Source organism: Pseudorca crassidens, chromosome 7 (assembly GCF_039906515.1).
Source record: "Pseudorca crassidens isolate mPseCra1 chromosome 7, mPseCra1.hap1, whole genome shotgun sequence".
Taxonomy (NCBI): domain Eukaryota; kingdom Metazoa; phylum Chordata; class Mammalia; order Artiodactyla; family Delphinidae; genus Pseudorca; species Pseudorca crassidens.
In genome coordinates this window covers 65,850,001-65,867,079 of record NC_090302.1, presented here as the reverse complement: position 1 = coordinate 65,867,079, position 17,079 = coordinate 65,850,001, and the positions used below count along the sequence as shown (strand labels likewise).

Sequence of the window (17,079 nt, the reverse complement as noted above, 5' to 3'; positions counted from 1 at the left end):
GGAAGTGGCTCGACTCCGACCCGGCCCGGGAGAGGATACTGCGCAAGAGCCGCTGGCAGCGCCGAGGGGCGCGGGTGGAGGCGGCGTGTGTGGCGGGCTGAGCCACCGGCGGCCCCACTTCCTCCGTGCCGCCGCCGCTGCCGCCTCCTCCGCGCTCGCCCTTCGCTCCCGCAGCGCCCGCTCGGCTCCCGCCCGCCCGCCCGCCCACCGGCCGACGCACTCACACTCGGGCAGCCTCGGCGTCCTCCACAGAGCCGTCCTCGGGCTGGCCGGCTGCGCCGCCGCTGGCTCTGCGGGGAGAGCCGACGTGTCCGCGCGAGGCCGCCGGCGACTGCTCATTAATCAGCGGAGTCCGCGGCTCGTACTACGTACCGTGCGCTCGGTGGTACCTACGCACCCCGCGCGCCCGGCTCCTCTTGCACAATCACTGGCTCTGCGGCTCCGAGGGGGAGCGAGGGGGAGAGGAAGCGAAGGGAAACAACCCAGAAACTTTCATCTTGGACTGTGCTCAAGCGAGGGAGGGAAGTTCCCTGGTGCCTCCCTCCCAGACACGTCTTTTCAAAAGCCTCCACCAGCAAGAGTTAGTATGATACTACACTCCGCACAGCACGAAAGTATTACTGACGAGTTCACTGGGATTTTAAGTAGATGGAGGTCGTTAGAAAATGGATAGTGCTCCACTCATTTAAAAAAAATACTGCAGCTGCGTTCTTTTTTAAAAAACCTGTTTTTTTGGTAGGAGTTCATGAGAACTAAATACTTTATTCAGTTAATTCGATTTTTAAAGTATTGGTAAAGAAGGAAAGAAAGCAGTTTGCCAGGCTGGAGACTACCGCAAGTTTAGAAATAGATCTGCGAAAGATAGTGCAGAGAGCCAGCGCTTTGCAGCATTTAGCTAGCGAACAGCTGTATCACACAGTTCTAGATAGGATAAATACATTTGAATAAGGTGTATTTTGACATATCCTGTAGAGGGACCCTGATTACTGCTGATACAGTAAGCTGGGATTTAAATGCAATCAACACAAACCCAGTATGCAACTCTTTATGTGCAGTTTCCCATTCTTGCAAGTTAAAAAGTTCATTTCCTCCCAGAGATACTCCTTGGAGTTGCCCAGTGCTTTGAGAGGTGTATTTCTGAGGCACGTCCCTGCCTGGGTGGCTGTTTTTGTGGTTGGAACACAGAGTGTGTTTTCACTGACCTTAGGACCAAATAACTTGTCCTGGCACTTTAAAAATTAGGTGTCATATTCAGGGTTTTCTTGAGTTAGTGGAGGTCCTGTGTGTGTGTGTGTGTGTGTGTGTGTGTGTGTGTGTGTGTGTGTGTGTGTGTGTGTGTGTGTGTTTTGAAAGGGAAGATTGGTTTAGGTCTCCCTCTAGCTAGAAAAGAGTTAATAAAACCAGATAGAGATAATGATCAATTGATAAATGGCTATTGAACCACATAGATGGTGTTAGATTGCTTCTTTGGCACTAGCCCATTTCCAAGTAGATTTGAATCTAAGGAGACTTTAAGTCGTGGAAAACATTTTAGCTAAAAAACAAATAAAAGTAAATTATATAAATGATGGATCAAAGTTAGGAAAATAAATTGAAATCGCTCAGAGACAGAAACTTGTACAGCTGAGCCATTATGATGTCTTTGATCCAGCTGTTTCACTCTGTGGGTGTATAAAAGTCTCTTTTGTGTGTACCTATGTGCATGTATGTGTGAAAGTGAGCATCAGTGATAATATGAAAAGAGTAGAAATATAGGGAAGTAATTTATGCATCATGGGTGCTGTATGAAACTATATAATATTAATTATACTATTTACTAAACAGAGTAGTACAATCAAGGGAGAAAAATCACAATTTAAAAAAGTGTAGTGATTTCACTATATTTTATATATTTTCTTTATTTTTTGGTTTTGAAGTAATTGGAGACTCCCCTCCCCCTCTTTTTTCTCCTGTCGTGGTTATTAAATGCTTAACCTCCTCTGCATTTTTGGAAAGCATGTGAAAGAGGGTATGAGTTTACATGGTTTTTTTTTTCTCCTTTAGGATGACATTTTAGTTTGTATAAATATTGTGTAAACTTAAATTGAAACTGTGTAAATCTAAAAATATATGTGCTGTACATGTTTAATATGTTTATTTTCCTGACCTATAGTTCATCGGCAATGCTGATTCAGAGTGTGTGTGTGTGTGTGTGTGTGTGTGTGTGTGTGTGTATGTGTGTATGTGCCAGAGCAAGGAAGATATCTCGCAAAGCCAACAGTTTCAAGGAATACTAGTCTCAGTATACACCTTAAGCCAGCTTTTGTCTTACTACAGGTAAAAGTTTGTCCAGTTTAATCAAGTCTGCAGAATTTTGTATTTCTAAGGCATAGAGATGTTTTTTCTATATTATGATTATTTTAATTTCTAAGAAAAAATTGACTTAGCTCATGAAATGAATACAATTTATTGGGTATATTTTTTATTTCAAAGTTTTCTGTAATAAGAAAAACTAGGATTCACCTGACCGTTTCTTTAAATATTAGAAAAGACTGACTAGCAGGTTTTAAAACTGAGTTATAGAAAATTCACCATCTGTAGTATTTAACTACAGCAAAACTTAAGAGTGTGAAATAGCTCATGAATACTGAAATTTAGTATTCTAGGGTTGTATCTTCTATGAGTAATTTAGGAAGTAGGGTTATGAAAATCTTTGTCTTTTGTTTTGTATGAGCAAAGTTAGATCTGCTAATATGTAAATCTTCAGTCTGTGTAATTCTAACAAAAAAGATACCACAATCTGAAGCCAATTTAGATTTGGTGGAACTAAGTCTGTTCCCCTAAAGTTTGAGATATGACAATTTGACTGCATTTTCCTGCCTCTCTACATTTTTCTCCTGTATTTGAGTATGATGTTTTCAAAAAGGATAATATTTTTCCATACAGACAGATATTTGGTAACCTTAAAGGGCATGACTCTTGACTTTTGTAAAGGGAGTTCTTCTTTGGGTCACTTTGATCAGTGACAGGTCGAGAATAACCAGAAACCCTTTGCTCATCTTCTAGAGTCCAGAATGTTATTTTACCCGTTTTAACCTCACAAAGTACTGTTAAAAGCACAAAATCAGGACTGCTTTTGGAAGTTGTTGTTCTTGTTTTTAATCAGGCTTTAAATGGTGATTTTTCGATTTCTGTAAATCTTTTGTGCATGTGAGAGAAGAGCAAATAAAATTTTTGTAGCTACCTCAAGGGATGCAGTAGTCTAATATATTTTGAAATCTTTTCAGAAATGAAACCATAGCAGGTAAAGGGCTAGAGCCCACACTTTTACACATTACTAGAGGCATGTACCTTTTATTATTAGTGAGGTATATTTAACCTGTTTCAAATAAGATGTGGATCCCTTAATAAGGTCTCTTTTCAGACACGAGTGAAATACTAAGTTAGAATTATAAATGACTCTGTGCATCATTATGTAGTAATTTAGGATTCACCCAATGATGTAACAAAATTAACAACGTAATTTCATTGTGAAACTGTGTCTTGTTAAAGAACAACTGTCTGACATTATCCTACAGTTGCTTTATTTAACTTCATGCAAATATTATTAGTAGTGACATTTTTCTATTGTGCATTAGATTGTCTCATTAGCATGATGTGTTAGTTATCACCAGAGAAATCATTTCCTAGATAGGTGAGGGGCAAACCAAGAAAGCTAAAAATTAAATCAGTGATTTACATTAATACCAGAGCGTCTGCTCACCAGAGATAGGACAGAGTCAAGCAAACTTTCTCACTAATATAAAATCTAGCCCATTTCAGAGAAATGATAAATAAAATATATTGTCAGAAACATATAATAACATTGCTGGAATCCATTTAAAAGCAGGTTTGAAATGAATTTTTCTCCCAGTAGTCTTTTAGTTCTTTCTATTCATATAGGCAAACACAGTTTCCGTTGGTTGAATCTATATTTTCAAGTGGAAATGGTGGTTTTGTCTGACTTCCTACCTGCCCCTGCCCCCCCCGCCAAATAATTTGAATGTTTATTCATTAACAGTTTAAAAGGCACATAGACAGTGTTTCTTACAAGTCAGATGCCTAATTGTATATCGCGGTTTGCTTCTTCTTTCTAGTTTGTACAATACATTTTTATTCTAAACTCTGTCCCAGTCGTGCAGCCCTCCTGTCCCTTTTAACAGAGGATGTATATTCTTATTTAACCAGAGACCTGAGTAAAGCAGTTGATAGTTAATGGTCTTTGAAAATGACTTTCACTGCCAGGCATCATGCATCCCTAGGTTTCTGCACTTTTCCTCCTCCCTTTTTACTCCCCTTCTTACAGTCGGTGTGTTTTAGTAATCATGTCTTAGTAAAAAAGGATTAAATTGACCAAACTTACGGTCATGATGCTAAAATAAATATTTATATTATACTAGGAGGCATGTAATTTCAGCTTGTTGAATCGGTAGGCTGCTACCTCCAATTTAGTTCCCCTCTCTAATTTGAGTGATAATGTGTTTTATTTTGAAGTCTTAACTGTAGACATATGTTCATATAGAATTCTTATCATCCATTCTTATAATGGAACACTAAAATAGGAATATGTGGATAATTGTTAAAATACAAATTATAGCATAGAGACAGGTACCTGTGTGCTGGCCTATACTTTGTAAGTCTACGTATAACATGCAGACTTCACTTAACAGGCACTGTGTAATTTGTAATGCGAGGGAGGGGAAAGTAGTAGGCCTTATCTGTGGTGTTTACATATGTGTAAAAGCAGATCAGGCACAAACGTATTCTCAGATGTGTGTGGTATATATTGGTATATATTAAAAATCTGTGCGCAAATTTCAAGTTTATTTTCACCACAGTACATTAAGTGAGTTGGAACATAGTAGGTGATCATTTTGAAATTACTTTTCTCACGTTTCTGTCGTCTGCTCCTTGGGACTGTGTGTGTGTGTGTGTGTGTGTGTGTGTGTGTAATTTATAAAGCCTTTTGCTAAGGTGAGTCGAGTAACCACAGTCGAAAAATCAATCCCTAAAGGTGCAGCTATCTTATCTCTATAATTGTAGGTATTTTTTTATAATTGCATTTATGAGTGTATCTGAACGCTCACTGATAAATTCTGTTGTTCATGCATGGCTTTATGGAAATCTGATTAATGGAGTGACAGGACAGATTTGGGCTCCCACAGCAGCACATCCTCCCACTCTGTGTCAGGGTTAAGAGCCGCGGCAAATCCTCCCTAACTAATTAGATGCTGAGTAAGGCATCTCGGAGAAGTTGGGGCAAAAGTGAATGGGTCACAGCCAAAGCAGGATTGCAAGGACTCCAGTGATAGTGAAAGCATTCCAGTTTGCTAGGTCATGGTGACACAGGGAGCTGATTCCAAAGGAGCAGGCCGTTACAGATAGTGAGCTGGCGTCATCCACTTCAGCGAAAAACAAAAATTCTAGTGCTTCTGTCTCCCCACCTTATATGCCTGACACACACTTAAATGTTAGATTGGGCACCTGCCTTCATCAGTCTGCAAAGCTTTCCACAGGACTTTCCCTATAAACATGAATAGCTAATGACTCTGTACAGCCTAAGAGGTATTTTCTGAACTTGGGATGCTTGATTAGAATATGCGCGCGCGCGCACACACACACACACACACACACACACACACACACATATGTATGTATCTAAAGGAATGAGACAAGAAACTGGAATTTACTTCTAGCTTGTGTCCACAATTTGAATCATTGTGTTGGAAATGAACTAGGAGTTAACTCCTTTTTTCCCACGGAATACTGTCAGGGAACTTCGTGGTAGCAGGGAGAAGAGAGTGAATCGTGGGGTGACTTTTTCAGTGAGAGAATTTTTTTCTGGGACTCCCTGCTTGTTACTATCCAAAGAACATGGAATATAATGGTTACAAGATTTCCTTTCATGTGAGGTTTGGAGCCCGGGTTGTTCTGTGCGTGGAATGAATTCTTCACCATGTGAAAATCCTCTTGTCCCTCTCGTGGTATGTTTTTGCCGCTACACAACTACCTTTTCCAGGCCTTGGTCAGAGAGAAGATTGTTTGGGGATCATAGGAAATGATTGATCTCACCCCTGTCTGCCGAAGCTGATGCCATTTTTATTTCCCAAAAAGCAGCTGGCTTCCACATTTTGCTTGGTGATCCTCGTCTACTTAAGGACCAGAGAGAGAAGGAGGAAGGGAGTCAAAAACCCTTTCAAGGAACTTCGACATCTATTTTTAAGCTTTAGAGAAATAAGGGAAAAGAGGCATAATTCAGGCATAGCAGCCTTTCTATCCTGACATACAAGCAAGACATTGTGTAGAAGAAGGAGATTTTTCCTGTAAGATACAACTGTAAACAGGCGAAAAAAATAAGATGAAAAACTTTCTGAACAACTCAAGCTCCAGGAAGTTTTAATATGTACAGATGACGTCCGGAAAATGATGCCTGGGGCGGTGACATCCGACGTACTCCCATCTCCTCACTGAGCATGACCTGTACTGCCTTCTCCCTCCCCAGTTTTAAAAGAAATTTAGAGACTAGGAAAAATAAAAGTATTGATTCTTTTTTAATTTGTACATTCCCTGTAGGAAGCCTAGCAGATTTCATAGTGTACATTCAAACCCTAAGGTGAAAAATCTATGACTAGAGTTCATTTGGGTGAGGGCGGTGTGCGGTGTTGTTCTGTTCAAACGCTCTGGGAAGCATTTCATGCCACAGAGTCAGAGATCAGGAGAAGAGAGGAAGAGCTGTATCATTTCTTCATCCACAGAGCCTTTCTTAATGGAAATGCTTGTGGAGAAACAGTGCATTATTCAAACTGGCTAACGTAGAAATCAAATTCTCAGCTTATTAATCATCATTCCAATTAAAAAAATGAATTGATCCTTTAACAACAAAATAATATCCTTTTGTTTTTCTTGAATTAAGCTCATCAGTTTTTCATTTCTGTTAAGAAAATGAAAATAATCTTGAACAGTAGGAAGTTACTCATTGTAGCACGGATTCTCTTGAGCATAGCTGACATCTTATTTACTCAGTATTTTTAGACTGCAGTGTTATTTTGCTACTGTCTTTAGGGTTTGTGTGTTGTTGAGAGGGGGATGCTTTAAGTCTGTTGTGCTGGCGGCCATTTACTTAATGACCTAAATACCTGAATACATGGTTAGGCTGTTCTTTCTTCCTATTTCCGTTCCCAAAGACCTAATTTCTTACTTTATTTTCCTTTCCCCTCTTTTTTCTTTTTCTGGATTTCTCCTTACTTTCACTGGGTCTGTTTGCCCTAATATAAAGGAATTAAAAGGCAGTACCTCGCTCTGGCAGAGGGATGGGAAAGAGGTGCCACTCTCAGATGTGGTCCTCATTGTGGAGGTGCTGACAGGAGGACTGTCCCGAGTTCTGTTCTGTAAGGGTTCTCTAAGTCTGGGCTTGATAAAAATGTGTTACCAAGGGCCCAGGCTTATCATTCAAAGGCGCTGAAAGGCAGTTCAGTTGGATCCTTCACTGTGTAAGAAGGTACTTAGCTGAATAGAGATTTTGCTTTTCTCTTTTTCTTTTTTTTTTTAAGTAATTCTTGGCTTTATCATTTTGTGCGGTTAGACTTACGTCTGCGCAAGAGAGCATTTTGTTAGAAGGAAAACGCGTAAAGTTTTCCATCGATAGGTTGAAGGTATGACTCTTTGAGACAAACTGAAGTTAATAAGAGTTAACTGGAACATTTAAAAAAGAAGTCGTGGCAGGACTGATATTAATGGGTGACATTAAAAATTGAAATTGAAAGCATGCAGTATACATAACACAATGAGGAGGATTCACTACTGTTCTGTATTTAATAAATTTTAACTCATTGTCCTACACAGCTGAGAGACTGTTAAAATGGACAAGATTAGAAAATATTATTCTACATGGGAAAGACACAGCTTCCAGTCCTGGACCTGCTGTGCTTTTGTGTGACTGTCATGAATTTTTCAACTTTATTAAGGTGTCTTTTAGTGGCTATTTGTTTTCTAGACAGTTCTTCAGGACTCATACTTGATGATCAGAGAGTACCTGAACGGGGAGTTTAAAAAGAAAAATTTCAGGATAATGAATATTTTACATGCCGAAAACAATTACTTTCAGCTGGCTTAACGTAATAACACAACTAATATTAAAATGAGAACGTTCATCACTAGGGTTTAAAAAAAATTTTTTTTCTTCCATTAAAATTTAAGCAAGAAAGATTTCATTGACTTAAATCATTAGGATGGCTATTTGGGGCACCTAATCAGGCATAGGTAAAGAAAACTGCCCACTCCTGTGCCCTCTGCCAGTGCTGGAGGGCAGTGGACATGACTGGGAGGCCACTTGCAAGAAATGGGACGGTAATTATACACTGAGCATATTTATGAAGTTGCCTTCTTGTTGACCTCGTGTCAGAACATAAGAGTCAGGTAGGTTATTTGTGGCTCTATCTAATATTGCTTTTCTTTTATTCTTTTTTTTTTTTTTAGGTATAAATATTAGAGTACCAGAAAGAACCAAAACCAAAGCCCTGTTGTAGACTTTGTGGAAAGACTTACTGTCTTGCTATAGAAAAAATTTAAAACCCCACAATGTCACATGGTAGTGCGTTTGTATGTGGTGCACAGACAGGCAGGAAGTGTACACCTGTCCTTTGGTTGGTTGTAGGAATTAAGTGATTCATTTCTAGGTTTGTTGAGGTTTGGGCGGTGGCTGCCTCAAATGCAATGAGTGTATGGATAGCTCACCCTAAAAAAGGAATTCCTCGTGTTAGGAATGTCATTTTAATGATTCCTTACTTTGTAGCCTTTTGGCTCCTTGAGGATAGCTTTTTGGGGAAGCTCAGTGTCATTCATTGGGAAATAGCTTGATTGAGTCTTACTTTGTAAATTGCCATTTTCAACCAGTGAAAAACTGCAGTTATCCTCAAATGAGTTAGAACTAAACTGAGATGGAGATACCAAGATTAGACTCTGACTCGAACTTCAAACATCTCATCATTTCCCTTCCCAACCACTTCTTTTTTGTTTTCTTGGACAACTTTGGAAAGTAACCGGGGACTGAATAAATCTTAAAATATCTTACCAATCCTATTGTCTGTTAAACGGAGTTCCTTGTGAAAAAGAATTTTTCCATTTTGACTCTTGTTTTTGACGTTTATTATAAATGAAGTAGGAAGGGATCGAGAGAGAAGTCCAACATCTGGGAGAGCTTGTTTCAGTAGCCAGCATGGGAGCCCGAACCCTGGCTTCATATAGGTGAGACGTGTTATGGGAATAAAGGCCTTGTGCATTTAATGAACCCCGCCTGCCTGTCAGCTTGGTTTTTCTTGCACCATTGTTGTTCACATAGGAAAAAAAGAGTCTTCACAGCCTGTGGTGAGATTAGAGTAATGAAAATGAAGTGTTAATCTGTCGATAGCTAGCACATCTCATATACTGCTTCCTGGGCCACATTCATGCTTGTATAATATATTCCAGGTTTTCTCATGACCAGAGAAGCTTGGATGCTCATTATATTAAAAAAAAAAAACCCTTTTGGTTAAAAGAGAGAAGTGCTAATTTTTACTTGTGCAGGTAACTATTTTTAATAACTTCTTTGTAAACCGACTGCTGCCTGCCTTCTGATTATGCTGATGACCCAGTGTTCTTTGTGTGGTGGTATGCCTGTACTTTTGGTCTCTCTCTCTCTCTCTCTTTTTTTAAAACAAATGTAGAATGTTGAAATGCGCCTCAGTGTAAGCCTAGTTTGAGATACCCTTTCCTAGAAATCAGTGATTCATAGAAAGAAGTGAATGGAATACCTTCATCCCCATAGAATATAGATTAAAGAATATTAAACATTCATTATCTCATGCTTTATTTTTTATCTTAACACAATAAAGTGCAAACAAAAATAAACAAATCAGGAGTCTTCTAGAACTGTTTTATGTATTTGCAGTCAGCTGCCATGTGAACCTGAGGAGAAAATTTTAAAACTTTGGTCATCATGGATGGGAATTAACTGTGTTTTTCCGTAAAATTCCCCTTTCTAAAATGTTATAGTAGATAAATCAACATGAATGTGGTGAATTATATCAATACTTTTCCTAGAACTCTTGTTTTAATTTTTGTTTTTTACCATTTTACTCATTAGTCATTTGAGAAATTTAAAAATTTTTCTAAAGGGATGCTCTTAAAGAAGAAAGAGAATAAGTTTAGTCTTAGATTATACCAAGATGTTTTAAAGAAAATAACGTGAACCGTTACATGCATGCTATCCCATGGGGTCATCTCTTTAAGAAGCACCTTAAGAGATGGTTTCAAAAGAAGTGTAAAATGGGTGGGGAGAGGTAAATTAATAATTGAGTTCCAGGTGTCTGCTTCTAATTGCTCAAATTTCAAACATAAGGGATATTAAGGAAAAATGCTTCCCAAAAGGAGTATATCACATTGCTGTTCAGCTATCGGGCCTGAGACTATGGAACTCATACTTACGGCATTTTCTCTTTTCCTAGTCAACTGGGTGTTAAGGAATGCAGTATGATCATTATGATTTTGTGAACTGTTTACTTAAAGTTGTTCAAGTTGTTAAGAATCAAGAGATTTTGGGGATTAAAGTTTGATTGTGAAGTAAATTTGGCATGTGTTCAAGGGTTACTTTCTTAAGGTGAAACTGGAAGAAAAATGCCTCTCTGATAGGAAGGAAACACCTAATTAAAAATAATCTTTCAAGAATGTGGGCCAATGATGAAACATAATTTGCAAACACTCTCCTAAAGTTGATTTACATTTTTTTCTTTTTCATAAGTTGGAATATGGCTGGTCATAGCATATTTAGTGCATTCTGAACCATACGGTACAGCAGAGATAGCCTGTTGATATCCTTTGGTGAAGGGAAAGGATACTTTCCTCTGCTAAACAGGGTATTTCTAATTTGTTTGTAAACTCTGTTAATAGATAGAAGAGCTATATTGTTGTGGTTAATTGGAAATAGTGAACTAGAAAAGACTTTCTCCTTGCACTTGCTTCCAGTTAAGAAAAAAAGCAAATAGAAGTGCATGGTGACTTTGTCATAGACATCTGCTTTTAGGTAATAATCATTTTTAAAGAAATATGCCATGACTTTTGGGGTCATTTGAACCTGCAATAATGTCTATTTAATATAAGTATAAATGTCAGATTGTGGCATACATGTGGAGCCAGTAAAGATGAGTATTTGCTATGATAATATTCATGCATTCTAAATGTTGACTTTTAAAATTTACCTTGAAGATGTATTCTATTTTCATATTAGGGTCAGTTTTCACTTAAGTATATGATCGTTCAAGAAAGGAAGTGCACAAGTGTTAACATGTGAAGGAGCAAAATGGATGTAGAGCTCAGTAACAGTTTGACCTGAGCACGTTTTCTGGGCTGCAGAGAAGAATGTGGTTGATTGAAAACTAGTGTAAATGTTTTGTTGAACCACTGTGTAAGACAAGATCATGAGTTTTGGATTTGCTTTACAAATTTTTTTCATTAGGAAAAGCAGTTTGCTTTGCACTTGATGTTTGATTGAACAGCTATATTTTGAAGTAAAATCTACCCACTGTTTTACATTGTGTAAGCCCATGAAATAAGAAAGAGAAGACACCCTTCTCTTTTTCTTCCACAAACTCTGTAAACCCTCTTTGGAGTAGTATGGCATTTTAAAGATCAGGAGGTGCCCAAAAGGGCCATGAGGAAGTAAGGTAAACAAAGCAAGAGGTGTGACTCTGATGGGGACTGTGGTGGACCAGAAGGCTCTTGTGTCAACCACAGTGAGGTAGCAGCTCCCCAGCTCTAACCGGTTGTTGCCAGGAGGGAATGCAAGGCCCAATGCTGTGAGGTCTTCCTCATCTCTCTCTTTTTTTTTTTTAAATGGGAAGTCAGAAATCTAGATTTTTATGTCAGAATCTCCTGATTTTTAAATCTTGGCAACCTTTTCAAATGTTTTTAAAAGTGTGTGGTCCAAACAAAACTCATCTGTAGGCTATATTCAGCCTACTGGCTGCCAGATAGAAACCTCTGTTTTAGGTAATATTTTCAAGGATGAAGATAATAGTTTCATTGCATGTGAGCATTCATCTTGGGAATTCCCCACTGGGATGAGACCGAATTCTTCATTTTTTTTCACAATTTGAAAAAAGTTTAGGGCTTCCCTGGTGGCGCAGTGGTTGCGGGTCCGCCTGCCGATGCAGGGGATGCGGGTTCGTGCCCCGGTCCGGGAGGATCCCACGTGCCGCGGAGCAGCTGGGCCCGTGAGCCATGGGCGCTGAGCCTGCGCGTCCGGAGCCTGTGCTCCGCAACGGGAGAGGCCGCAGCAGTGAGAGGCCCGCGTACCGAAAAAAAAAAAAAAAAGTTTAGTAAATATATTTCTGGTGCTGAGAGTTTTGATGTATATAGCTTTTCTTTTTATGACCCACATATAAAGAAAAATCAAACATGAGCAAAACAAAAAATGGACAAAGACTTTTAATAAAGGTAGAAAAGTAAGAATTTTAGGATTCTAGGGAAGGAAGGGGAGATTTCTAAATTTGGAGAAGAATCCCATGATTTGCGTCAGTCACTGATGTATATATGAAAAGCTGAATTCAACTATAAAAGGCTTTTCATCTCACCTTTAAGCAGTGGATTCTTGGCCCTGAATCTTTGTGGGAATGCAGTAATTTACCAGGCAATTGATTATGATGTCACGGGGAAGAGATGGACCACAAGGCAAAACTTCCCCGTACTAATTCGTACAAGGCCAATATTGTATACGAGCTTCAAGAAAACATCATTTATGTTGTATAAGATGAGGTTTTCAGTGTCTTTCTAAATTTTTCGAAGGGGCTCTTTAAGAGAAATAATCTATTCATAATTGAAATTCTCTAGGCAAATCATATATCAACATTTTCAACAGAACAGGTAATTAATTGGTTTGAATTTCAAATTGAAGGTCATCCTGTTATTGATTTTTGTGGGAACAGGAAACAAGAACATCTTGTTAAAATGATCTGCAAACGGGGCCTCCGTGTGCCTAGGTTCTATCTAGGGTCTTGTTGAACAGCATTGCTGGACAGTGTCAGACACCAATCAGAAGGGAGTCATCACTGATGTCAACATTAACAAGCTGTTGGTTTGCTTCCAAAACAGCAGAGAAGAGCTGAGCTGGAGGAAAGACCAGAGAGTAACAGTTTGTTTTATATAGCAAGTCAGGTATTTCAACTCAAGTGACTGGTGCAGCTTGTTACAAAGCATGTGTATGTGTGTCAGAATGACGTTGGTGTGCCATGTGTAAGAAGTTCAGCATCAACACAGCTGGGACTTACCACTTTGAGAAGCCTTTCAACTGGGAATTAGATAAAATATCTTTAATAGAGGGGAGGGAAGCACTGCAGTTAAGAGGGTGGTGAAGAATGGAGGATAAAAGAATATACCCTTTTAGATGCTCTTCATTTTTATAAAATAACAGTTGTGCTTTGTATTTGAGAAATAGTTTTATTGTTCCATGTGCCAGGCTATTTTAAAGCAGTAATTTCTCTCCCCGCTGTGTTTATACTTCTCGCGAATGGTGTAATGTGAGGGTAACGTGTACTCGGTGGGTGGCAAACATGATGCCTTTCTAAACTGGAATAAGTATTTTAATTTGAGCTGTGCTAAACAAGTTGGAAACTTAATGCAGCTTCTTCTTAGGGTTCAAAGTAAAATTCTTAATAAAAAAGGAGGGGGAGAGTCTTCCATTTTAAATACCCTGGAGCCGTTAATGCAGTTATTTCCAGGTCGACTTCTTTTTGTGTAGGCATGACAGTAGCACCAACCATCTGCGTTAAGCCTTAACATTCCACAGAGCCACTTTAAGTTTATTATGAGCTTCAAAGCCTGCTCATCCCTAAGAGAATATCAAGTTTAAGCATGTCACGTTGCCATAGTCACTGTTAACTTTCTTAAATCATGAAGTGCCTTTCTTGAGTCAAAAATGTTGACTTTGCTATAGGTGATCCAGTCTTCGGGTCCAGTGCAGTCATCTCTCTGATTGTTGACCCCTTGAATTGTCAGTCCACCCTGTTAGCAGTGGTTGGAAAGTACCCCAAATAAGGCAGGACTCTGCACAATTTGTTTAAAGCTCTGAGACGATGTCAACATTCTTTTTCAACTTGATTCTTAGAGCTCAAGTCATTGATCCCGTTTTACCAATTCCCAGTTGGAATTTCATTACAGTTTTTAGAAATGTAGGGGAGGGTGGGAAAAGATGTTGATGCTGTCCTAATACTTGGGAGTTTCTACACCACAGAAGGCTAGCGCTTTGGGAAAGAATATGGGGGCTGCCCAGCCTGATCTCATGGTGCTCAGCTTCTCTTCTGAGGGAAAGGAATTCCCCATTTCCTGAATGTGAAATGCCTACCCTTTTGGAGGCTCCTGGTCTTAGTTCCTACCTCAGTTAATAAACCACCCCTGTCTGTACCGTGTATCTCAGAGATGGAACTTGACGGACCAGTCAGCATTGCAAAGGTCACCCTAAAGCTGTTGGCAGGATACACTGCTCTTTGTTGCTCGGTGATTATAATGCTACTGTAGAAGTTAACTGGATGTATTCGACTGAGCTGCTTTTCCAGAATACCAAATTATTGACTTCTTTTAGATGCCTAATAGAATGCCCAATCACAAGCTGTCTCAAGTATATTTGAAAGACTTCTTAACTTGAAATATCAGTGCTTTGGCCACCAGAGGGATAATATATGCAGAGTGGGTGTCCATTGCCTTGTTTTGCTTCAGTGAAAATACTTCTAAATTATTCTCATCTTTTAGAGTTTTCATATTATCCAAAACGATAATGTTCCAACAAAGTAGAAGATCAGAGGTGGTCCAAAAAGTTTCCTTACATTACAGCTTGTCTTCTGTCAGTGTAGCAGTATTTAAAATCATGTTATGAATGGACTCTTTTTTAAGAAAAACCCTATGAAACTTCATTTCCTTTCATGTTATTTCCCATGAATATAAAATGTGGAAAGAGCTTTTTTTTTGGCTTTAGCTTATAACTTTAAAGAGTGCAAAAGTGGGTTTCACCATATTTTTTTTAATGTAAATTTATTTATTTATTTATTTTTGGCTGCGTTGGGTCTTCGTTGCTGTGTGTGGACTTTCTCTAGTTGCGGCTAGCGGGGGCTTCTCTTGTCGCGGAGCATGGGCTCTAGGCGCGCGGGCTTCAGAAGTGGCTCGTGGGCTCTAGAGCGGGGGTTCAGTAGTTGTGGCACACGGGCTTAGTTGCTCCGCAGCATGTGGGATCTTCCCGGACCAGGGATTGAACCCATGTCCCCTGCATTGGCAGGCGGATTCTTAACCACTGTGCCACCAGGGAAGCCCCTCACCATATTTTTGTGTATTCAAATTTACTTCACAATTTTCTTACTGAAATATTACTTAAATTATATTCAGAATTATGAGGAATAACTAATAAATGATCAAGCTATTTATTTGAGGCAGGGGAACTGTACTTGAGAGAGTTTTGTATTTTGCATGCTTACTAGATTTTGTGGCACCGGTACAAGCTTGATATACCTTCTAATGCACAGGTAGTATCTTGGCTTTAGCTCTCATTTAAAAAAGATGAGTAAAGATCCCAAGTACTAAGGTGTGAGTAACTAATTGTTTTCACTTGATGCATGTCCTTTGGACTGACTACTTTCCCAAATGTGTGATCTGCCACATATTCTTACTTCCTCTAGTTCTTTTTGGTCCTAATCAGATTGGTTTAGCAATTTAGGCATTTAAAGTTACTTCCTCTTTGGTTTCAAAATGAGTAAGTGAAGACTCAGAGAAATCCCTTCAGTTTACCTTTTAGTATCTTTGAACAGAGCAAATTCTGACCTACCTTCCTTTCAGTTGTTTCTTTTTTGTTTGTTTATTATTTATTTATTTATGGCTGCGTTGGGTCTTCGTTGCTGCGCGTGGGCTTTCTCTAGTTGCGGCACGTGGGGGCTACTCATCGTTGTGGTGCACGGGCTTCTCATTGCAGCGGCTTCTCTTGTTGCGGAGCACAGGCTCTAGGCACGCGGGCTTCAGTAGTTGTGGCACATGGGCTCAGTAGTTGTGGCTCTTGGGCTCTAGAGCACAGGCTCAGTAGTTGTGGCGCACGGGCTTAGTTGTTCTGCGGCATATGGGATCTTCCTGGACCAGGGCTCAAACCCGTGTCCCCTGCCTTGGCAGGTGGATTCTTAACCACTATGCCACCCGGGAAGTCCTCAGTTGTTTCTTATTGAGCTAGATAAGCACATATTAAGCAGACTATGTTCCCTCTCTCTCCAAAATAACAGAATGAAATCAGTGTTCAAATAGCTTTTGTTGCAAACATTCAACAATCAAAGGGAACTAAACAAAATGATTTAAAATACAGTGATTAGCATTAAGTTCAGATTCTGAACAGTATTTGAAAGCAGAGTATAGTGACAGAGTTTTGTGTTGTAGGTTCTTAAGACCTAAACATTTGTTGAAAAGATCTTTTTCTTTAATCCAGGGGTTTGTTTCTCTTAGAATAATAATCATTTCATGCTGTTCCTTTTTTTTCTAGTTGACCCATTCTCCAGACCTTTAAAAAAAAACTTTTTAAGTCGATGTAAATTCCATTTTAATTAGACCAGTGCAATCTAGTACTGCAACTAGCCAGGAATGGAAGAAACATGTTGGCAGTTAATACAACCGAAATCAACCATAGCCAGATAATCCCCCTGATCTTTGTTCCCCACCTCCACAATTAAATGACCCTGTTGTTCTGGAGTTTCAACAAGACATTTAAGGTTCATTTAAAAAAAATGATCATCCTTTACAGGATTGTTTGCTCTTGCATTTCTCTTTCTTTCTTTCCCTTGCCACACAGCTGTCACTGGTATAGGAGAAAGATTGGGGGGAGGGGAAGAGGAGGAAGCCCTGTTCAAATCGTGTCACGTAGCACTAATTCATCTGCTCTCATTAGAGGGAGCGAGGGACAGCAGTGATGGCCAAGAGCTGCACTCCACACATGACACGCGAACAGTTTGGGGAATAGAAAATTGCTTTCTCAGGAAGCCCAGCCAATTAAGGACTTGACCATATTGAATG

General features: G+C 39.3%; 1 protein-coding gene across 14 annotated transcripts in view; it reads left to right on the top strand.

Moving 5' to 3' along the window:
- BNC2 (basonuclin zinc finger protein 2) overlaps positions 1–17,079 on the top strand; it is a 427,080-nt gene that overhangs the window by 132,321 nt on the left and 277,680 nt on the right. The gene's annotated exons all lie outside the window — the stretch shown is intronic.